Here is a 24,332-nt window from a genome sequence, read left to right as displayed (position 1 = left end):
CAAGTTCTTCACTGATTTCATCTAAAAAAATATAATAAAGAAGAATATTAATTTCTGAGATTCCAAGGAATTTGATGCAAACTTTGGCTTTATATAAAGTTATCAGTGAATATTTGTGTCAGATTTATGGAATTTGAGGCTCAAAGACTGAAAGGGCAACTTGTACTAGATGTCTACATGAGATACCACTTAGTTAGTTAGAGCCAAACTGCCATTGAGGCTTGTATAATTTGCTCTCTATCATAAGCAAAACTCAAAATTAAACTTAAGACCTGATACCATAAAACTCCTAGAAGAAATATAAGGAAGAAGCTCCTTGACATGGATCCTGGCAATTAATTTTTTGAATATGACACCAAAAGCACAAGCAACAACAAACAAAAAAATTAAGTGGAACTACATAAAACTAAAAAGCTTCTGGACAGTAAAAGAAACGATCAACAAAATAAAAGGGAAACTTGTGAAATGGGACAAAATACTTGCAAACCATGTATCAGATAAAAGCACTAATATCCAGAATATATAAAGAACTCATACAACTCAATACCAAAAACACAAGCAATCTGATTAAGAAATAGGCAGAGGAATTGAATAGACATTTTTCCAAAGAAACCATACAAATAACCAAAGGGCACATGAAAAGATCCTCAACATTACTAATAAGCAGAGGAATGCAAGTCAAAAACCACAATAAGATATCACTTCACACATGTTAAAATGACTATCATCAAGAAGACAAGAGATAAGTGTTGGTGAGGATATGGAGAAAAGGGAACCCTTGTGCACTGTTGGTAAAAATGTAAATATGAGGTGATGGCAGCATCATGGTAGAGTGAGTTCTTCCTTTTGTCTCTCCCCTCTAAGTTACATCCAAATGGACATTCATTAACCAACAGAAGATTCCCTACACAAGAGGACACCTGAGAGATCCAGACAGCCATACATCTGAAGGTGGGTGGACTGGATCCCAGGAAGCAGTGGAACTAGGTGAGTGGACTTCTCTTCCTCCCTGGGGACAATGGTCCAGGTCACAGATTCTCACACAGCAGCCAGTGTGACTGTGAGTGCAGGCAGGGCAGCCCAGCCTGCGTGTGAACACTTTTGGAGTGGTAGCCCAGCCTGTGGGAGCACCCACCTACTGACGTGGTCCTGCCAACATGAATGCTCCCCACCAAGTGGTGGCAGCTTAGCCCATGTGGAGGTGCCCCACACACCAAGCACAGCAGCTCTTGCAGACCCACCGAGAAGCACAGTGGCAGCCTGCACAAAAGCACCACTTCTGCCTAGTGCAGCAGCTTAGCCAGATCTGCATGCTGAGTGCAGTGGCCCTGCCCATGTGAGCACTATCCACCCACTGAGAGCAGTAGCCCAGCAGTGACCCACCTATAAGCACAGAGGCCACATCCTCCTGAGCACAACCCTCTGAACAGCTGTGCCCAGCCCATGTGGCCCAACTGGTCTAACTGCCAACAAATGGGGTGGGATCAGAAAACATAGTTCCTCCCCCCCCCCCCACCAAGTGGTGGCAAGTGGAATCTGGGATGTGCTACTACTAAAAATGCACCAGAAGAGGATCAATTCATCAAACACCATAAAGAACTATAGTAACACTGCAGAAGAGAAGGAAAATGACAAGTCTCCAGAAACTAATGCTGAAGTCACAGAAGATTACAATCTAAATGACAGAGAATTCAAAATAGCTCTCAGAAAGAAACTTAAAAAGTTACAAGAAAACTCAGAAAGACCAGCTCAATGAGTTCAGGAAAAAAATTAATGAATAGAAGGAATACTTCACCAAAGAGAATGAAGCCTTAAAAAAACTATACAGAAATTCTGAATATGAAGAGCACAATTAATGAGATAAAATATATTGTAGAAACCATAAAAAATAGAGTGGAATTTGTGGAGGACAGAATTAGTGAATTAGAGGATATAAATATAGAAATGCATCAGGTGGAGGAGGAAAGAGAACTAAGACTTTAAACAAAAAGGCAAAGGTCTACAAAGCTTTGGGCAAGGAGATAAATAGACAAAATCAGAAAATTGCAGCTCTCTATCAGAATAGGTTAGAAAACACTTACATATAACATAAGAGATAAAGGGAAGGAAAGCATCAAAAATAAGTATGAACACTTCAATTTAGTCACAAACTCATAACACAAAAAATAATTTGTGACAGCAATAGCTCAGAAGGGGAAGAGGGAGGGATGGAATGTGAATAAGCTAATGGAGGTAAGAGGCTATCAGAAAACGGACTACCTCATCTACAAGATCTTTTATACAAACCTCATGGTAAACCAAACAAAAAATCAGAGCAGAGTCATAAATCACAAATAAAGAGAAAACTGAGAAAACCATCACAGAAAACCACCAAACTGAAATGGCAGTCAGAAATACAAGATAAAAGAAACAATGGAAATATACAACACCCAGAAAACAAGAGATAAAATGGTAGTATCAAGCCCTCATATATAAATAATCTCTCTAAAGGTAAATGCATTGAATTTTCCAATCAAAAGACACAGAGTGGCCGGATGGATTAAAAAGCAAGATCCAAAAATACGTTGCCTCCAGGAAACACATCTCAGCTCTAAAGACAAACATAGGCTCAGAGTGAAAGGATGGAAGATGATACTCCAAGCAACTGTCAAGCAAAGGAAAGCAGGTGTTGCCATACTTATATCAGACAAAGCAAACATCAAGATAAAAAAGATAATGAGAGACAAAAAGGGGTAGTATTAGTAATAAAAGACACATTCCACCAAGAGGACATAAGATTTATGAAAATATATGCACCTAACACAGGAGCACCAAAGTATATAAAGCAACTATTAACAGACCTAAAGGTAGAAATTGACAGTAACACAACATTAGTAGGTCACCACAACACCCCACTTACATCAATGGATAGATCATCCAGAAAGTCAAAAAGGAAATAGTGGCCTTAAACAAAGACTAGACAAGGTGGACTTAATAGACATATGTCAAACACTCCATCCCAAACCAGGAGAATCCACATTCTTCTCAAGTGCACATGAAACATTCTCAAGGATAGACCATATGCTAGGAAACAAGGCAAGCCTCAACAAATTTAAGAAAATTGAAATCATATCAAGCATCTTTTCTGACCACAATGCAATGAAACTTGAAATCAACTACAAGAAAAAAGCCAGGACAGTCACTATTATGTGGAGACTAAACAACATGCTACTGAACACCCATTGGATCAATGAATAAATCAAAGGAGAAATTAAAAAAATACCTGGAGAAAAATGAAAATGAAAACACTACATAGCAATTCCTATAGGACAGAGCAAAAACGGTACAAAGAGGGAAACTTATAGCATTATAGGCCTACCTTAACAAACAAGAAAAATCTCAAATAAATAATCTTAGACTATACAGAACAGAATTAGTAAAAGAGGAACAAAGCCCAAAGTCAGCAGAATGTGAGAAATAATAAATATTAGAGCAGAAATAAATAAAATAGAGACCAAAATAACAGTAGAAAGAATCAATTGACTAAGAGTTGTTTCTTTGAAAAGATAAACAAAATTGGTAAACCTTTAGTCAGACTCACTAAGAAAAAAAGAGAGAAGGCTCAAATAAATAAAATTAGAAATGAAAGAGGAGGGACCGACCCAGAGGCACAGTGGTTAAGTGTGCACATTCTGCTTCAGCAGCCGAGGGTTCGCTGGTTTGGATCCCGGGTGTGGACATGGCACCACTTGGCAAACCATGCTGTGGTAGGCATCCCACATATAAAGTAGAGGAAGATGGGCATAGATGTTAGCTCAGGGCCAGCCTTCCTCAGCAAAAAGAGGAGGATTGGAGACAGATGTTAGCTCAGGGCTAATCTTCCTCAAAAAAAAAAAAGAAAGAAAGAAAGAAAGAAATGAAAGAGGATAAATTACAATGGATACCACAGAAATACAAAGGATTATAAGAGAATTCTATGAAAAACTGTATGTCAACAAATTGGATAACGTAGAAGAAATGGATACATTCTTAGAATCATACAACTTCCCAAAACTGAATCAGGAAGAAACAGAGAATCTGAATAGACCAATCACAAGAAAAGAGATCAAAACAGTATTCCAAAACCTCCCAAAAAACAAAAGTCCAGGACTAGATGGCTTGCCTAGAGAATTCTAGCAAACATTCAAAGAAGATTTAATACCCATCCTTCTCAAACTATTCCAAAAAATTGAAGAAAATGAAATGCTTCCTAACTCATTCTATGAGACTAAAATCACCCCGATACCAAAACCCAACAAAGACAGCACAAAGAAGGAAAATTACAGAGCAATATTTCTGATGAATATAGATGCAAATCTCCTCAAAAAAATATTAGTAAACTGAATACAGCAATACATTAAAAGGATCATACACTATGATCAAGTGGGATTTATATCAAGGATGCAGGGATGGTTCAACATCCACAAATCAATGCGATATACCACATTAACAAAAGGAAGAATAAAAATCACATGATCATCTCAATAGATGCAGGGAAAGCATCTGACAAGATCCAACAGCCATTTATGATAAAACTCTGAATAAAATGGGTATAGGAGGAAAGTATCTCAACATAATAGAGGCTATATATGACAAACCCACAGCCAATATCATATTCAATCGTGAAAAACTGAAAGCCATCCCTCTGAGAAGAGGAACAAGACAATGGAGCCCACTCTCTGCACTCCTATTCAACATAGTACCAGAGGTTTCGGCTGGAGAAATCAGGCAAGAAAATGAAATAAGAGGTATCCAAATTGGAAATTAGGAAGTGAAACTCTTGCTGTTTGCAGATGACATGATCCTGTATATAGAAAATCCTACAGAATCCACCAGAAACTTAGTAGAAATAATCAATGACTACAGCAAAGTTACAGGGTAAAAATCAACTTACACAAGTCAGTTGCATTTCTATACACTAATAATGAACTAGAGGAAGGAGAATTCAAGAATACAATCCCATTTACAATCACAACAAAAAGAATAAGATGTCCAGGAATAAATTTAACTAAGGAGGTGTAAGACCTATACACCAAAAATTATTAGACATTATTGAAAGAAATTGAAGAGGACATAAAGAAATGGAAAGATATTCTATGCTCATAGATTGGAAGAATAAATATAGTTAAAATGCCCTTATTACCTAAAACAATCTACAGATTCAGTGCAATCCCAATCAGAATCCCAATGATAGTCTTCACGGAAATAGAACAAAAAATCCTGAAATTTATGTGGAACAACAAAAGGCCCAAAATAGCCAAAGCAATCCTGAGAATAAAGAACAAAGCTGGAGGCATCACAATCTCTGACTTCAAAACATACTACAAAGCTATGGTAACCAAAACAGCATGGTACTGACACAAAAATTGACATACAGATCAATGGCAGAACTGAAAGCCCAGATATAAAACCACACATCTATGGACAGCTAATTTTTGACAAAGTCTCCAAGAACTCAATGGAGAAAGGAAAGTCTCTTCAATAAACGGTGTGTGGAAAACTGGACAGCCTCACGATAAAGAATGAAGCAGACCATTATCTTATACCATACACAAAAATTGTCAAAATGGATTAAAGACTTGAATGTAAGACCTGAAGCCATAAAAGTCCTAGAAGAAAATATATGAGGTACACTCTTTGACATTGGTCTTAGCATTATCTTTTCAAACACGATGTGTCCTTAGGCAAGGGAAACAAAAGGAAAAATAAACAAATAGAACTACATCAGACTAAAAAGTTCCTGCGAGGCAAAGAAAACCATGACAGACACCAAAACGAAAAGACAACCCACCAACTGGCAGAAAATACTTGCAAATCATATATCTGACAAGGGGTTAATTTCCAAAATATGTAAAGAACTCATATAACTCAACAACATAAAAACAACCAGATCAAAAAATGGGCAAAGGAACTGAACATTTTTCCAAAGAAAATACATAGATGGCCAACAGGCACATGAAACGATGTTCAACATCATTAATTATTAGGGAAATTTAAATAAAAACTACAATGAGATATCACCGTACACCTATGAGAATGGCTATAATTAACAAAACAAAAAATATCAAATATTGGAAATGATGTGGAGGAAAGGGAAACATCCTACACTGCTGGTAGGAATGCAAACTGGTGCAGCCACTATGGAAAATAGTACGGGGATTTCTTGAAAATTTAATAATAGAAATACCATATGACCTAGCTATCCCACTGCTGGGTATTTATCCAAAGAACTGGAAATCAACAATATAAGGAGACTTATGCTCTACTATGTTCACTGTAGCATTATTCACAATAGCCAAGACATGGAAGCAACCCAAGTGCCCATTAAGTGATGAAAAGATAAAGATGTGGTATGTGTGTGTGTGTGTGTGTGTGTATATATATATATATATATATATATATATATATACACACAATGGAATACTACTTAGCCATAAGAAAGACAAAATCATTCTATTTGCAACAACATGGGTGGACCTTGAGGGTATTATGTTAAGCAAAATAAGCCAGACAGAGAAAGACAAACACCTTATGATTTCACTCATATGTGGAAGATAAATAAACACATAGCTAAGGAGAACATAATAGTGGTTACCAGAGGGGGATGGGATGGAGGCGAGGGTGAAAGGGGTAAAGGGACACGTGTGTATGGTGACAGATAAAAACTCAACTATTGGGGGTGAACCAGATGCAGTCTATACAGAAACTGATATATAATACACTTGAAATTACACACTGTCATAAACCAATATGACCTTGATAAAATAATTTTTTAAAAATATAAATTGATTCAACCCTGTGGAAAACTATATAGAGGTTTCCCAAAAACTCAAAACTAGAACTACCATACGTCCAGTAATTCCACTTTTGGGTATGTATCCAAAGAAAATGAAAAGAGAATATTGAAAAGATATTTGCACTTTCCATGTTTATTGAAGCAGTATTCACCATAGCTGAGATATGAAAACAACCCAATTCTTCTTTGGATAAATGTATAAAGAAGATGTGTATATATATATTTCATCCATAAGAAAGAAGGAAATCCTGACAACTGCAACAACGTGAATGGGAATCAAACTAAGGGCATTATGCTAAATGAGATAAGTTAGAAAGAAAAAGACAAATACTGTATGATATCGCTTACATGTGGAATCTAAAAAAGCTAAATTCATAGGAACAGAGAAGAATGGTGATTACTAGGGATTGGGAGATGGGGGAATTGAGGAGAGGTTGGCCGAAGGGTACAAAAATACAACTAGAAGATGAATACGTTCTGGACATCTAGTACACAACATAATGAATAGTCAACAATACCGTATTATAAACTTCAAAGTTGCTAAGAGACTAGATCTTAATTGTTCTTAAAAATTAAATAATTATGTGATGTGATAGAGGTGCTAGCCAATGCTACAGTGGTGATCACATCGCAATATATAAATGTATCACATGAGAAAATACAGAATTATTGTGAAGATAAGTTTTGTCAGATATACTACTGAGCATATAACATGTTCACTATGTACTTGTAATTGATATGTGACTTAAGAATGATTAGCATCCAGTCATCAATATATATATTTTTCTCTACAAAAGTAACATTTACTAGAAATTCACATTAATTTTAGATAATATCTACTATCAATATGTGTGTACTCCATGCATTCATCTTCATCAAAATCGTGAATTTTATTTTATAATACAGACAACAAAAGGCTACTCTAGGAAAATTGAAACCATAATTGTTCACCATTTCAGCACACTGAATTGTAAGATGTAATCATGATTTATCATTTTATCTTTTCTTGGTGTTTCTTTATGTGACATATACATTAGCACAAGAATATCAGATATAATAGAAATTACAGTTACATAAACTGAGGGCAAATTTATTTTCAAAGACATGGCATAGGCTTTTAAATAATACAAAGATTTATTGGAACAGGTATGAAATTCTCATGCAGTTAAAGAAATAGGAGTTACATCATTTTATAATATAATTCTAAAATAGAGTCTCATGGTAGTCAGCTAAAAATGATTCAAAATAGGAACAAAGATTTCTCAAACTATAACTAAATTATATCTCTACCATGTGTGGTCTGTGTGATAACAAGCAAACACCTTAAGTGATGATGACACCATTATCTACAAAGTGATAGATAAATGAGCTAACACAAGAAAACACCAAACCTTCTTGTGTCCAGCCTATGGTAGTTAACTTACCTGACTTCCCCACAAGCAACCCATTACTCTTCATTCACAATATTTCTCATTTAACTGCAAACATTTCTTATTTATCTAGCAAATTTTTAGTGGGTCTACTTTAGACCAAAAGCTATCTTCTATACCACCATGATGAGTGTGCCACAGTCCTCCACCCACAGGGTCATCAACAAGCAACCTGTCAATTAAAACACCATTCTGGGAGCAACGTGCTTCAAGAGAACACAAAGGGTCACCACAGGCATTTCTGCTGGTTTATGACAAGGAGACTTTTTCTTTTTGCTTAATTATAAACAGTTTATTAATTACAAAAGCAGTATGTGCTAATTAAATTTTAAAAAGAGAGAAAAAACTCAATCCCATCAGTTTTCTATTACCCAGCTACAACCCCTTTAAAATATCTTGCCATATATATATTCAGAATATTTTTACCCCACAACAAAAAGGATAATCCAATACATGCTTATTTATAATGTGCTCTATTTTATAAAAAATAAGTTTAATATTTTTCATGAAAATGAACACTCTTCTGTAGCATAACTGAGTGGCTAAATGGTTAACTTTTTATAAATAACATTTAATAAATTAGTTCTTTCTTAGGCATTGGAGGACTGACTTTTTTCCTTATTTTGATAAAAGCAAAAAAAATATTATTTATAAATCTCCTCCTTGAAAAGATCTGATAGAAAGAGAAAAAAAGACTAATGACACATAAAAAATAACTCTGAGTCAATCAACATACAAAGTAAAAACGCAGCTTGTGGCTACAAAGACCAAAGACAAGGCGAAAAATCAAAAGCAGAGAATTGAGGTTAAACCTCAATTTTCTTAGCCAAATGTCACTTAGGGCCTGGTACTGCCCATCAGAAGACTGGGCAATTAAAGAGATTACTAATGTTAAGAGAGTTGATGAATTATTAAATTCTGTAGAATTAAATTTAATAATTATTAAATTCTGAAGAATTAAATTTTTCACCTTTTTTTTTTGAAGGATAGAATTTTTTTTTTTATTAATGTTATGATAGATTACAACCTTGTGAGATTTCAGTTGTACATTTTTGTTAGTCATGTTGTGGGTACACCACTTTCCCCTTCGTGCCCTCCCCCCCACCCCCCCTTTTCCCTGGTAACCACCAATCTGATCTCCTTATCAATATACTAACTTCCACCTATGAGTGGAGTCATATAGAGTTCGTCTTTGTCTGACTGGCTTATTTCGCTTAACATAATACCCTAGAGGTCCATCCACGTTGTTGTGAATGGGCCAATTTTGTCTTTTTTTATGGCTGAGTAGTATTCCATTGTGTATATATACCACATCTTCTTTATCCAATCATCAGTTTCTGGGCATGTAGGCTGGTTCCACGTCTTGGCTATTGTAAATAATGCTGCGATGAACATAGGGGTGCAACGGACTCTTGAGATTTCTGATATCAGGTTCTTAGGATAGATACCCAGTAATGGGATGGCTGGGTCATAGGGTATTTCTATTTTAACTTTTTGAGAAATCTCCATACTGTTTTCCATAGTGGCTGTACCAGTTTGCATTCCCACCAACAGTGTATGAGGGTTCCTTTTTCTCCACAACCTCTCCAACATTTGTCGCTCTTGGTTTTGGATGTTTTTGCCAGTCTAACGGGTGTAAGGTGATATCTTAGTGTAGTTTTGATTTGCATTTCCCTGAAGATTAGCGATGATGAACATCTTTTCATGTGTCTATTGGCCATATTCATATCTTCTTTTGAGAAATGTCTGTTCATGTCCTCTGCCCATTTTTTGATCAGGTTGTTTGTTTTTTTGTTGTTAAGCAGTGTGAGTTCTTTGTATAGTATGGAGATTAACCCTTTGTCAGATAAGTGGCTTGTAAATATTTTTTCCCAATTAGTGAGCTGTTTTTTTGTTTCAATCCTGTTTTCCCTTGCCTTGAAGAAGCTCTTTAGTCTGATGAAGTCCCATTTGTTTATTCTTTCTATTGTTTCCCTCAACTGAGGAGTCCATTGGTGTTAATGGTGTGTTGAGGTCCCCTACTATTATTGTATTGATGTTGATGTCTTCTTTCAGTTCTATTAAGAGTTGCTTTACAAATTTTGGTGCTCCTGTGTTGGGTGCGTATATATTCATAAGTGTTATGTCTTCTTGGTGGAGAGTCCCTTTTATCATTATATACTGTCCCTCTTTGTCTTTCTTTATCTGTTTTGCTTTGAAATCTACTTTGTCTGATAGTATAGCGACATCTGCTTTCTTTTGTTCATTATTAGCTTGAAGTATTATTCTCCATCCCTTCACTCTGAGTCTGTGTTTGTCTTTGGGGCTGAGGTGTGTTTCCTGGAGGAAGTATATTGTTGGATCTTGTTCTTTGATCCATCCTGCCACTCTGTGTCTTTTGATTGGGGAGTTCAATCCATTTACATTTAGAGCCATTATTGAGATGTGGGGGCCTACCACTACCATTTTGTGTCTTGTTTTCTGGTTTTCTTCAATTTCCTTTGTTTCTCGTCCCATGGTTTAATCTGTTCTGATGAAGAGCTGCTACTCTCTGTTGTTGTCCTACTACTTATCTCCTCTGCTCTTGGTTTTGTAGTCCCTTTCCTTTTTTGGATTTTTCAGGAATGAGGGTTTTCCTGAGGATTTCCTGAAGAGGAGGTTTTGTGGCAATGAACTCCCTTAATTTTTGTTTATCTGGGAAAGTTTTTATTTCTCCATCGTATTTGAAGGATATTTTCGCTGGGTAGAGAATTCTCGGCTATAGATTTTTGTCCTTCAGATTTTTGAATCTATCATTCCACTCTCTTCTAGCCTGTAAAGTTTCTGCTGAGAAATCTGCTGATAGCCTGATGGGGGTTCCTTTGTAGGTTAGTTTCTTTTGCCTGGCTGTCCTTAGTATTTTCTCCTTGTCGTTGACTTTTGCTAGCTTCACTACTATATGCCGTGGAGTTGGTCTTCTTGCATTGATAAAGTTTGGAGATCTATTGGCTTCTGTCACCTGAAGATCCATCTCTCTCACCAGATTTGGGAAGTTCTCAGCCATTATTTCTTTGAATAGGGTTTCTGCCCCTTTCTCCTTCTCTTCTCCCTCTGGTATACCTATAATCCTTACGTTGCATCTCCTAATTGTGTCTGATAATTCTTGGAGAGTTTCTTCATTTCTTTTTAGTCTTGCTTCTCTCTCCTCCTCTGCCTGCAGCAATTCTATATTGCCATCTTCCAAATTGCTAATTCTTTCCTCCATATTATCAGCCCTACTGTTCAGAGCATCTAGATTTTTCTTAATCTCCTCTATTGTATTCTTCATTTCCAATATTTCTGTTTGGTTCTTCTTTATCGTATCAAACTCTTTTGTGACCTAGCTCCTGAACTTGTTGAGTTGTTGGTCAGAATTCTCTCTTAACTCATTGAGTATTTTAATGATGGCTGTTTTGAAATCATCATCATTTAGGTTATATATCTCATTTTCTTTGGGATTGTTTTCTGTGTCTTTGTTATTTTCTTTCTGTTCTGGAGATTTAATGTATTTTTTCATATTGCTTGATGTTGTTGATTTGTGCCTCCGCATGGAGATAGAGTTTAGTTGCTCCTTTCACTTGTTTCAGCTGCTGCAGTGGGGGAGCAGCTGTTTATATTGCACCAACCAGGAACCCTGTCCGCAGTTGCTAACTGGGCCTGGGCCCCTCCTCGTAGTCCCAGTGGTCCTTTGGATTCCCTCCTCTGCCGTGGGGGCCGTCACAGGGGGGCTTCAGGCTGCTGGTGCCTACTGTTGCAGCCCACCTAGACATGCTCCCTCCTTGGGGTCTGCAACGGTGTTATGGGCTTTTCCAGCAGCCAGGGGTGGGATCACTTATATTTGTTGCTCCGTTGCTGTCGGCACCCACAAAATCTCACTTGTCCTCTATGGGTCGCAGGAGAGCTATTGGCATCTTCTACAGTCTGTGGTTAGTTCACCTAGCTATGCTGCTTTTGTCCTGCGGTCTTCCAGCCTTGTGGCTGCCGGTTGGGTGCTTTCTACTGGTGCTGTGCAGAGGCTTTCTCTGAGGCTGCTGTGAGCCTATAGGGTTTCCCCCTAGGCTACGGAGCTGGGTCGCTGGAACTCCCCCCAGCCCCAGTCCTGTTCCCCAGGAACTCGGGGAGCCCTTTGCCCTGACTTGGAGGGATAGCCGGAGATCCTGATTTCAGTGGTAGCTGGTCAGCTGCTACCCTGCCTAATATTCTCCTCTCCGGGACCCTCCCAGTATTGTGGATGCTGGGCATGGCCCCTCCTCTAATAGCAGACAGAGAGTTTTGTCTGCTGCCTGGGCAGAACTCTGGATCTTCCCCTCTGGGGCACAGAGCGGGCCTCTGGAGCTTCACCCAGCCCCAGTCCTCTCCAAGATCTCCGGCAATCCCTAGCCCCACGGGGCAGGCAACGGCAGCTGGAGGTCACTTCGCCCTCTGGGATTCTCTCCCGGACTTTCCCAGAGTTGAATGCTGGGCGTGGCCCCTCCGCTAAAGGCAGACAGAGAGTTTTGTCTGCTGCCTGGGCAGAACTCTGGAGCTTCCCCCAGCCCCAGTCCTCTCCGAGATCTCCGGCAATCCCTAGCCCCACCAGGCGGGCAATGGCAGCTGGAGGTAGCCCCGCCCTCTGGGATTCTCTCCAGGACTTTCCCGGAGTTGAATGCTGGGCGTGGCCCCTCCGCTAAAGGCAGACAGAGAGTTCTGTCTGCTGCCCGGGCAGAACTCTGGAGCTTCCCCTCCGGGGCGCAGGGCCGGCCTCTGGAGCTTCCCCCAGCCCCAGTCCTCTGCGAGATCTCCGGCAATCCCTAGTCCCACGGGGCGGGCAATGGCAGCTAGGGGTCGCCCCGCCCTCTGGGATTCTCTCTGGGACTTTCACGGAGTTGAATGCTGGGCGTGGCCCCTCCGCTAATGGCAGACAGAAAGTTTTGTCTGCTGCCCGGGCAGAACTCTGGAGCTTCCCCCAGCCCCAGTCCTCTCCGAGATCTCCGGCAATCCCTAGCCCCACGGGGCGGGCAGTGGCAGCTGGAGGTCGCCCCGCCCTCTGGGATTCTCTCCGGGACTTTCCCGGAGTTGAATGCTGGGCGTGGCCCCTCCGCTAAAGGCAGACAGAGAGTTCTGTCTGCTGCCCGGGCGGAACTCCGGAGCTTCCCCTCCGGGGCGTGGAGTCTTTGGAGCTTCCCCCAGCCCCAGTCCTCTGGGAGATCTCCAGCAATCCCTAGCCCCACCGTGCCGGCATTGGCAGCCGGGAGACCTCCATACCCTCAGTGACTCTCTCTGGCACCCTCTGGGCGCCACGAACACCAGGCGGGATCTCCCCGCCAATGGCGGGGAGAGACTCTCCACGCGGGCCCAGGTGTGCAACTCCAAAGTTTCCCTCTGCGTTTAGGAGTAATTGCGGGGGGTTTAGGTAGGGTTCTGGTCACCTGTTTCCACCGTCTCTCTTCTGTTGTGTGCTCGCTCCTGCCCTAGATGTGTGTTGATCTTCTGGGGGCGTCTGTTGGAAGAAAGCCGCTTGTGGGTACTAGGCTGTTCTGTCGGGGTCAGAGAGTTTTCACCTATTTCCACATCCTCCCGGAGGAAAGTCCGTCCGCCTTCCGATGTATAGTCACGTGGGTCTCTCAGACGTCCTGAGATGCTGTCTGGATATCCTTTGTTAAGCGATAAGTGTCCAAATAATTGTAGACTCGAAGGGGGAGAGACAAAGAGGACTACTCATGGCTCCATCTTGGATCCCCCTCCTTTTTCACCATCTTAATGAATGAAATCAATGTATCCAGTTGCACAGGCCAAAAAAAGGAAAGTTTTCTTTGTATATTCTTCTCCATCACCTCCCACTTCAACCTCCACATTGAATTCTTCATCAAAGCTTCTTAATTCTGCCTCTATCATAGGTCTCAGAAATTTTGTCTTCTCCGTTGACCACTTCCACCATCTTCATCCCCATTTTGAGTCTTTGTTAACTACTGGGGAAGCTCCTTTACTGGTCTCCCAAAGTCCTCTCTTGCACACACCAATGGATTGTATAGTGTAGTTTTTTAAAAATCCAAATCTTACTATCTCATTAGGTTAAACCCTTCTTCACTCAAAATCACTTAGTTCATTTCACCATTCATAGGATAATTATTAAATTCTAAAAGTGACCTGGACTGTTTTTAATGATCTGCCTTCTGTCTACTTATCTAGTTTCATATCTTCTGCTAGTCTTGTGACATCATATTTCTTTAATATTTTTAATGTTAGACAAATGAGGAAAAGGAATAGATGCATTTTATTTATCCATGTTATCACCATTGTAAAACACAATTTCTTGAATATGAGAAGGTTTTGATAAATGCAGGATGATGATGAAACAAATTTTCCTGTCGTGATTTTTTTCACATGATTAATGTAACCTGGTTAAAATATAGTTAAATGCTTTCATTCTTCTAGGTATGATTTTTTTTCTTTTTTAATAAGAGAAGAGCTGTTTATTGGTGTTCTTTGTAAAATGCTTTCAAGTTTTTCTTTACTCCAAATAAGTATTAATTCAATTCTGGGAAAATGGGAAGACTTATTGGAATTGTAGACACATCAATGTGCCTTGATTTTCAGGTTTGGATTGGTCTGCAGTCAATGCTGATTTCAATCAGAATGGGTTTATATTGTTTAGGCCCATTTGGAGTAATTTTATGTTTGATCAATAATTTTTCTTATGTGGGAAGATTTTGCAAGGCAGAAAATCTGAATCTGAGTATGATATCAAAGTCTGATGAATCAGGGACAACATTGCAAACACCATCATATAGGCCTTCAGTCCAAGAATCATAGAATTTTGCCCGATGTCTACAGTGAGAGATGCTGTATATAAAACCTTTGAAATAGTTTTAGTTCATGTTGTTGTTGTTCGTTTAATACAACAGCCTCCACAAGACTTTGGGAGCACGGAGAAGCACAGCTTTGGAAAAGGTGAGAATGTGGCACATGCTTGATGGAGCAGCTTTCTCACTCCACGGAGGCAGCCACCACACCAGAACCATCTCACCTGCAACAGTATCATGCCCATAAGCTTTAGAGGGCTCCGGCGGCCCGGGAGTGGGCTGGGGCCAGGCTCCTCAGGGTAGAAAGACACGCCTCCCCTCGAGGGGCACTGAGTCTTCACAGTGGCACTGTATGAGCGGGACAGTCCTCAGAGCCTCTACAGAGGCCACGTGGGGAGGGCTTTCTCGTCCACTGGGACAGAAAGTGATGGGCGCACTTTGGGATCTGTCTGTCTACAGAGGCAAGTTTCATTTGTGGGTGGGATATGCACTTTGAAAGGCAAAATCATGTTTCAATGACTCTGTGAAAGGATCCTGGGCTAACTAAATATTATTTGTTGCTGAAATAGTGAGGAACTTTAACTTTGAGACTAGGGTATAGGGAAGTAGACACACACTTCATCCAGTTGATAAATTTATCCTGTAGCCATTCCCTGGACAAGGACTAAATTATCACTTTATTGAGGTTATCTATGGATTTATCTTCCTAAAAAAGAATGATCCATTTAGATATAAAATGCTAAACTAAGACTTAACCACATTTCGTGGAGTCTTGCTGAAAAACAAACAAGCACACCAAATGAGCAGGCAATAGTGAAAATGGAGCTGTAGCAAATGTCAAACAATTCTTCTACTACCCTATATCTACAAGTTAATAATTTTGGGTCATGTGGTATTGGTGACATTTGAACATTTTACGATTACTTAGTACCAGGTCTAGCTGAGTCAATGTAACTGAAGCAAACATGTGAGAGGAGAATATCCAGTCTGATGATACATTGTTGTCTACATGATAATTTAAAGGAGCCAATTTATTCGTTTCATGGAAATAACTGAGTCAAAAGTAAATAGATTCACTAGGTCCATTTTGGTTTCATTAGGTGATAATGATACTGGGAGTAACATTATCCATAGATACAATTATCATAGCTGTATTACGGAGGAAAATATGCCCTGGGAGATTAAAAATCTTCTGCAACATCATGAAGCTACTAAATGATAAAGATGTAATTTAAACCCAGACAGTCTGATCTGAAGGCCAATTAAAAAGAAGAAAGATTAGCCCAACTATTGCTTATTTTTCTCTGCTTTCAAATGAGCCAAAATAAATGAAGGAATGAATGAATAAATGTAAAAAGGAACCACAGATTTTATAAAGGATTTTTTTCCCCACTGGAACTGTTTTCATTAAACAGATAAACTATTAGATTTATATAATGACTAAAGAATAAATACAATTTTTAGCATTGAAAACTAAACACTAAATAGTAAATAAGTGTAGATTAAATAATAAATAAGTAAGCATGGACAGACCATTTAGAGCTGTTTAATTAGCTGTCTATCTCTGAGTAGACTCCTCCTAAATTTTCTCTCTGAAAACTTTTACCCTTAACCATATAATCCATTCTCTACCCTCACGAAAAACGACATTTTTAAAATTAAAATCTAGTTACTATAACCATTTTCTGTTTAATATTTCAATGATTTCCTTGTTTTCTTGGACAACATTCAAAGTTCTTAGCATGCTAAGGAGACAATGTGCTTCCTACACCATAATAAGATCTGGCAAGTAATAACTAGAAACTAGAAAAACAAATGTGAAAGTGAGGATTTCTTCAGAGGGAGAGATGTCATTGGACAGAGGGTTTTGGAAGAAGACTGCTTAACCGTACCTTGCACTAATGAGGGTGGTGCTTTTTGCACACTCAGCTTAAGCAACAGAGCCTTTATTTGAACAACGCTAAAACCTCAAGCCAAGTCTTCTAGAGTCTCAGAAAATAGCAAGGCATTTTCCTCAGCCACACCTTAAAATGTTCCATAACCATGGGCTGCTTAGCTGTTTTTCAGCCACAGGAGTCTGCCACAATTGATCTTTTTTTTGTGCTACAGTAGTTTTGCTCTGAGGTAACATCCGTTGCCAATCTTCCTCTTTTTTTTTTCCTATGTGAGCCACTGTCACAATATGGCCACTGAGAAGTGAGTGGTGTGGGTCCACACCAGGAACCAAACCCAGGGCCGTGAAGCAGAATGCACCAAATTTAACCACTAGGCCACTGGGGCAGGCCTCACAGTTGATCTTATATTGATCTGAACCTCATGGAGAATTAAACTCTAGAAAAAACTTTACATGGCTACAGACTTAGGGACAATTGGGATTTCCATGGTACTTCCTCTCAACCACAGCATACTAACTTATCTTTTTGAGTACTTCAAGTATCAAGAGTCAGAAAATGTCCTCAGAAGACCTTTTTTAAAAAGTTTCCTAAGTAGATAACAAACTATTATATTTCTTGGACAATGCCAAATTTATCTGTATAAGTACATTTTTATTTTTGAGGAAGACTGGCCCTGAGCTAACATCTGTGCCCATCTTCCTCTACTTTATATGTGGGACGCCTGCCACAGCATGGCTTGCCAAGTGGTGTGTAGGTCTGCACCCAGGATCTGAACTGGCAAACCTCAGGCCGCAAAGCAGAACATGCAAACTTAGCCTCTGTGCCACCAGGCTGGCCCCTAAAAGTACATTTTAAAAATAGCTATTTATTAAACATTTAACCAAATGTGACTATATGGCACACAGTTACAGATGTCTTTGTATCTGGTTTATGGAATGGCCTGGAACCCGTTAGTTTGGAACTCAAAGCAATCTCATATAATCTCACAATTAGCCTTCAAATAACCTTCCCAGAATCCTTTTTCCATATAGATTTTTGATATTAAATTGTCCAGACTATGCAGTGCCTCCTCCCACTTCTGCCCCAAGTCTGCCACCTCCTCTTATCTTCCACACAGCTTCCGATTCCTCCAGGAAATAAGAGCTAAAAGTGGGGCAGGATTTGGGTTTTTGGAAAGGAAAAGAATGAACTTATCTGACCTCAGGGTCATCTGTGTATTTAGATGCTCAAATGCTCACTGTTTCTCTTGAGGAGTATTTTGTTGGATTCCTCAAGGTTTTCCCTCCCATTGCCCAGCCCCATTTATGTCCCTTCAAAGGAGTACTTAAGAACTCCCTTAGGGGTGGAAGACAATACTCCAAGCTAATAGCAAACAAAAGAAAGCAGGTGTCTCAGTACTTATATCAGACAAAACAGATTTCAAGATAAGGCAGGTAAAGAGAGACATAGAGGGCCAATATATAATGATCAAAGGGACACTTCATCAAGAAGAAATAACACTTATAAGTATCTATACACCCAACACAGGAGCACCAAAGTTCACAAAGAAACTAGTACCAAACCTAAAAGAAGATATCAAAAATAACACAATAATAGTAGGGGACCACAATGCCCCACTCACATCAGTGGACAGATCATCCAGACAGAAAATCAATAAGGAAACAGTGGAATTAAATGAAAAGCTAACACAGTTGGACTTAATAGACATATATAGAACACTTCATCAGCAGAATACACATTCTTCTCAAGCGCGCATGGAACATTCTCAAGGATAGACCATATGTTGGGAAACAAGGCAAGCCTCTACAAATTTAAAAAAATTGGAATAATAACAGGCATCTTCTCCAATCATAATGCTATAAAGCTAGAAATTAACTACAAGGAAAAAGCTGAGAAAGGCACAAAGATGTGGAGACTAAACAATATGCTATTGAACAAGCAATGGATCATTGAAGAAATTAAAGAAGAAATCAAAAAATACCTGGAGGCAAATGAAAATGATAACATGCCATATCAACTCATATGGGATACAGCAAAAGCTGTATTAAGAGGAAAATTCATCACAATACAGGCACACCTTAACAAACAAGAAAAATCTCACATAAGCAATCTTAAACTACACCTAACTGAATTAGAGAAAGAAGAACAAACAAAGCCCAAAGTCAGCAGAAGGAGAGAAATAATAAATATCAGAGCAGAAATAAATGCTATTGAAACAAAAAGGCAGTAGAAAGGATCAATGAAACAAAGAGCTGGTTCTTTGAGAAGATAAATAAAATTGACAAACCCCTAGGCAGACTTACAAAGAAAAAAGAGAGAAAGTTCAAACAAAAAAAATCAGAAATGAAAGAGGGGAAATAACAACAGACTCCACAGAAATACAACGGATTATAAGAGAATACTATGAAAAACTATATGCCAACAAAACTGATACCCTAGAGGAAATGGATAAATCCTTGGACTCCTAAAATCTCCCAAAGCTAAGTCAAGAAGAAGCAGACAATCTGAACAGACCAATCGCAAGGAAGGAGATTGAAACAGCCATCAAAAGCATCCCAAAGAATAAAACCCCAGGACCAGATGGCATTCCCAGAGAATTCTACCAAACTTTCAGAGGGGATTTAATACCTATCCTTTTCAAGCTATTCCAAAAAATTAGGGAGGATGGAACACTTCCTAACACATTCTATGAGGCCAACATCATGCTGATACCAAAGCCTGACAAGGACAGCACAAAAAAGGAGAACTACAGGCCAATATCACTGATGAATATAGATGTAAAAATTCTCAACAAAATTTTGGCAACCCGAATTCAGCAATTTATCAAAAGGATCATACATCATGATCAAGTGGGATTCATACCAGGGACAGAGGGATGGTTCAACATCCTCAAATCAATCAACATGATACATCACATCAACAAATTGAGGAATAAAAACCACATGATCATCTCAATAGATGCAGAGAAAGCATTTGACAAGATCCAACAGCCGTTTATGATAAAAACTCTGAACAAAATGGGGATAGAAAGGAACTACCACAACATAATAAAGGCCATATATGACAAACCCACAGCCAACATCATACTCAACGGGCAAAAAGTGAGTGCCATCCCCCTGAAAACAGGAACGAGACAAGGATGCCCTCTATCACCACTCTTATTTAACATAGTACTGGAGGTTTAGGCCAGAGCAATTAGGCAAGAAAAAGGAATAAAAGGAATCCAAATAGGGAGGGAAGAAGTGAAACTCTGGATGTTTGCAGATGACATGATCTTATATATAGAAAACCCCAAAGAATCCATTGGAAAACTTTTAGAAGTAATCAACAACAGCAGCAAAGTTGCAGGGTATAAAATCAATTTACATAAATCAGTAGCATTTCTATACTCTAATAATGAACTAACAGAAAAAGAACTCAAGAACACAATACCATTCACGATCGCAACAAAAAGAATAAAATACCTTGGGGTGAATTTAACTAAGGAAGTGAAAGACCTATACAATGAAAACTACAAGACTTTTCTGAAAGAAATGGATGATGACATAAAGAGATGAAAAGACATTCCATGTACATGGATTGGAAGAATAAACATAGTTAAAATGTCCATTCTACCTAAAGCAATCTACAGATTCAACGCAATCCCAATCAGAATCCCAATGACATTCTTTACAGAAATAGAAAGAAGAATCCTAAAATTCATATGGGACAACAAAAGACCCCAAATTGCTAAAGCAATCCTGAGAAAAAAGAACAAAGCTGGAGGCATCACAATCCCTGACTTCAAAACATACTACAAAGCTACAGTAATCAAAACAGCATGGTACTGGTACAAACACAGGTGCACAGATCAATAGAACAGAATTGAAAGCCCAGAAATAAAACCATACATCTATGGACAGCTAATGTTCGACAAAGGAGCTGAGGGCATACAATGGAGAAAAGAAAGTCTTTTCAACAAATGGTCTTGGGAAAACTGGAAAGCCATAAGTAAAAGAATGAAAATTGACCATTCTTTTTCACCATTCACCAAAATAAACTCAAAATGGATCAAAGACCTAAAGGTAAGACCTGAAACCATAAGGTTTCTAGAAGAAAATGTAGGCAGTACACTCTTTGACATCAGTATTAAAAGGATCTTTTCAGACACCATGTCTTCTCAGACAAGGGAAACGATAGAAAGAATAAACAAATGGGACTTTATCAGACTAAAGAGCTTCTTCAAGGCAAGGAAAAACAGGATTGAAACAAAAAAACAACCCACTAACTGGAAAAAAATATTTGTAAGTCATACATCCGACAAAGGGTTAATATCCATAATAGATAAAGAACCCACACAACTCAACAACAAAAAATCAAACAACCCAATCAAAAAATGGGCAGGAGACATGAACAGACATTTCTCCAAAGAAGATATATGGATGGCCAATAGGCACATAAAAAGATGTTCATCATCGCTGATCATCAGGGAAATGCAGATCAAAACTACACTAAGATATCACCTTACACCCATTAGAATGACAAAAATAACTAAAACAAATAGTAACAAATGTTGGAGAGGTTGCGGAGAAAAAGGAACCCTCATACACTGCTGGTGGGAATGCAAACTGGTGCAGCCACTATGGAAAACAGCATGGAGATTCCTCAAAAAATTAAAAATAGAACTACCATACAATCCAGCTATCCCACTACTGGGTATCTATCCAAAGAGCTTGAAGTCAGCAATTCCAAAAGACCCATGCACCCCAATGTTTACTGCAGCATTATTTACATTAGCCAAGACATGGAAGCAACCTAAGTGCCCATCAACAGATGATTGGATAAAGAAGATGTGGTATATATACACAATGGAATACTATTCAGCTGTAAAAAAGAACAAAATCGTCCCATTTGCAACAACATGGATGGACCTTGAGGGAATTATGTTAAGTGAAATAAGCCAGATAGAGAAGGACAATCTCTGCATGACTTCACTCATATGAGGAATTTTAAAATGTAGACAAAGAGAACAGATTAGTGGCTACCAGGGGAAAGGGGGGGTGGGGGTGGGCACAAAGGGTGAAGGGGTGCACCTACAACACGACTGACAAACAATAATGTACAACTGAAATTTCACAAGATTGTAACCTATCATTAACTCAAAAAAAAATAAATTAAAAAAAAAAAACTCCCTTAGGAACCCCATCTATCCACGTTTCTCCTGAAGTCACATGGAGTCTGGCTAGAAGTCCCATAAACAGGTCCATTTCTAGGCAGTTCCAGGCCAAGTTTTTTCACCTGGGTATATTTTTGGCCCATAGGAGCATGGCTAAAGTCACGAGGTTCAATCAATATAAGCCCAAGCGAATATAAGAAATTAATGATGACATAAGAGATTATGTGAAAATTTGTTGTTATATGATATTTAAACCCTAGACAAAAAGAAAACAGAGTTCATGTTCTCTTTTATTACATGATCTGAAAAAATAAGCAAAACAAAGAAAGAAAAAAATTATAAATATGAACCATTTTTTTACTCAACAGATATTTGTGGACTGGCCACCCTGAGCTGGGCACTGAGCAGCCCACGGAGTCTTTTAGTGAGGAAGGACACATGGGACCTGGCCCGTCACATGCGCAGAGCAACATGCAATGTGATGATGACGAGATGCGCTGCTGTGGGAGCCTGAGGGCAATTTCATCCCTCTCTGAGCCGGTGAGGACTCACCAAGCTCCCACAGGGAAAGCAGGGTAACTGGGGAGATGATCAAAAAAAACAGAGATTCCAGGAATAGGAAAAAGTAAGCACAAAGCCCCAGAGACTAAACCACCAGAAAAACACTTCCTAAGGAACATAATTGAGAGAGTTAAAAAAAAATTATAGAGAAAATCATTAAAATATGGATATAGTGTATCAACGTTTATGCATATTATATTTTAACAACTTACATATCTTAAAGAAAAAAATTTTTAAATTTTAAAAAGTCAAATGGTGTTGATATATTTGGTTGGCTCATCCTCACATAACAAAATAATATTAATTATTTTTAATATTAAGGGACAAAATAAGCATTCATGAATTAGAAGAAAATCGAGGTGAAAATAAAAATTCTGAAGCTGCTTTCTAAATTAGAAAAATACTATAAAGGAATATACAAATACTTTAATTGTCCTTTAAAAATTAAAGCACACCTAATAAACTGGGAAAATTTTCCAACAAATGTACAATCTACAATTAATAACATTATAAAAATAACATATTTTCAGCTGATAACTGATATATGTGTAGACAATTTAAAAGAATCAATAGCATGCTATATGGATATTAATTGTTAATATTCTTTTATTAGATCAAATATATTTTTCTATAATATATTTGCCTTCAAAATAGAAAAAAATACTACTCACCTTTCTCTTTAATCAATTTGACTGGAGGGTGGTTCTGGCCAGGTGATCAGCTTTTAGTGAATCCCACAGGGGCACAGCAAGTGGACAAACCAGGCTGGGGGCTTCCCGGGAGCTCCAGGATACCCAGGGTATATGCAGTTGCAGGTGGCCACTGATGGGGCTCTGAAACCTCAAGGGACTGAGGGTGTATCACTGAGCCCGGCCTGTCCAAGCATCCGGAGGGTGAGAGATACACTTCCATTTTTCAGGAGACAATGGGACTCAAGGAAGGGGGAGAGCCCCCCCCCCGCTAAAAAAAAAAAAAAAAAACAGTCCTAGGAACAGGCCATAGGAAACAGAGCAGGTGCTGATAGGTTTGTAGAACAAATGATCTATTTTACTGAAAACCACCATGTACGTCACATTTTACAAAACAGCATCCATTCTGACCTCTTGGTCCCTTCCCTAACTCCACAGAAGAAAGCAGGTACTCAGGGAGCCAGGAGGACAGGGTCCCTCTTCCAACACTCAAGGCTGCCCCAGGCACCCTCAGACCCCTGGTCCAGTGCAGCACACAGGGAGGTGAGGGCAGTGGAACCTGCATACTGCTCCTGCCAGCCTGGGGCACCTGGATCCTGTCCAGAATCCTCACTGCCACCCAAGGCGAGGGCCGTACCAGAACCACAGACACAATAACCCACAGCCTGAGCCTCAGCTGGACTCACAGATGGCCCTGCCTGGGCAGCTCCCAGCCCTAAGAGGAAGAGACCAGTCAGCACAATGGTTGTGGTCAACCTTGCCTAGGGCCAGCACAGCGACAGGCTGGGTTTCCATTCCAGCTCATCTTCCTCCAGGCACTGCTACAGGGCTGGGCTGAAGTAGTCCAAGATGTAGCTGACTTGGAAGAGAGGAGGAGGGTGAGAGCTGACCAGACAGGGACCTGGGTAGGAGGGGCAGAGGGCTCCAGAGGGAGGAGGAGTGGGATACTGGGTAGAGAGTGTAAGGGGAGGGGTACGAAGTGTGTGGGCCATGAGTAGAGCCTGGGGCC

The 24,332-nt window shown here is 39.3% G+C and overlaps 1 protein-coding gene across 2 annotated transcripts in view; it reads right to left on the bottom strand.

Annotated features, from left to right (window-relative positions):
* The window catches only part of C12H8orf33 (chromosome 12 C8orf33 homolog), a 32,103-nt gene that overhangs the window by 3,884 nt on the left and 3,887 nt on the right, over positions 1–24,332 (bottom strand). Inside the window, exons 6-7 of one of the 2 annotated variants that reach the window (XR_011493436.1) lie at positions 23,306–23,594; positions 1–21 (exon numbers count right to left, since the gene is read on the bottom strand). The gene's annotated coding sequence lies outside the window, so the exon portion shown is untranslated. Of the gene's footprint in view, positions 23,595–24,332 lie in introns of both variants that reach the window. The other variant, XR_011493435.1, reaches the window with a different exon arrangement.

Source organism: Equus asinus, chromosome 12, assembly GCF_041296235.1.
Source record: "Equus asinus isolate D_3611 breed Donkey chromosome 12, EquAss-T2T_v2, whole genome shotgun sequence".
NCBI lineage: Eukaryota > Metazoa > Chordata > Mammalia > Perissodactyla > Equidae > Equus > Equus asinus.
This window is presented reverse-complemented; position numbering and strand designations above follow the sequence as displayed.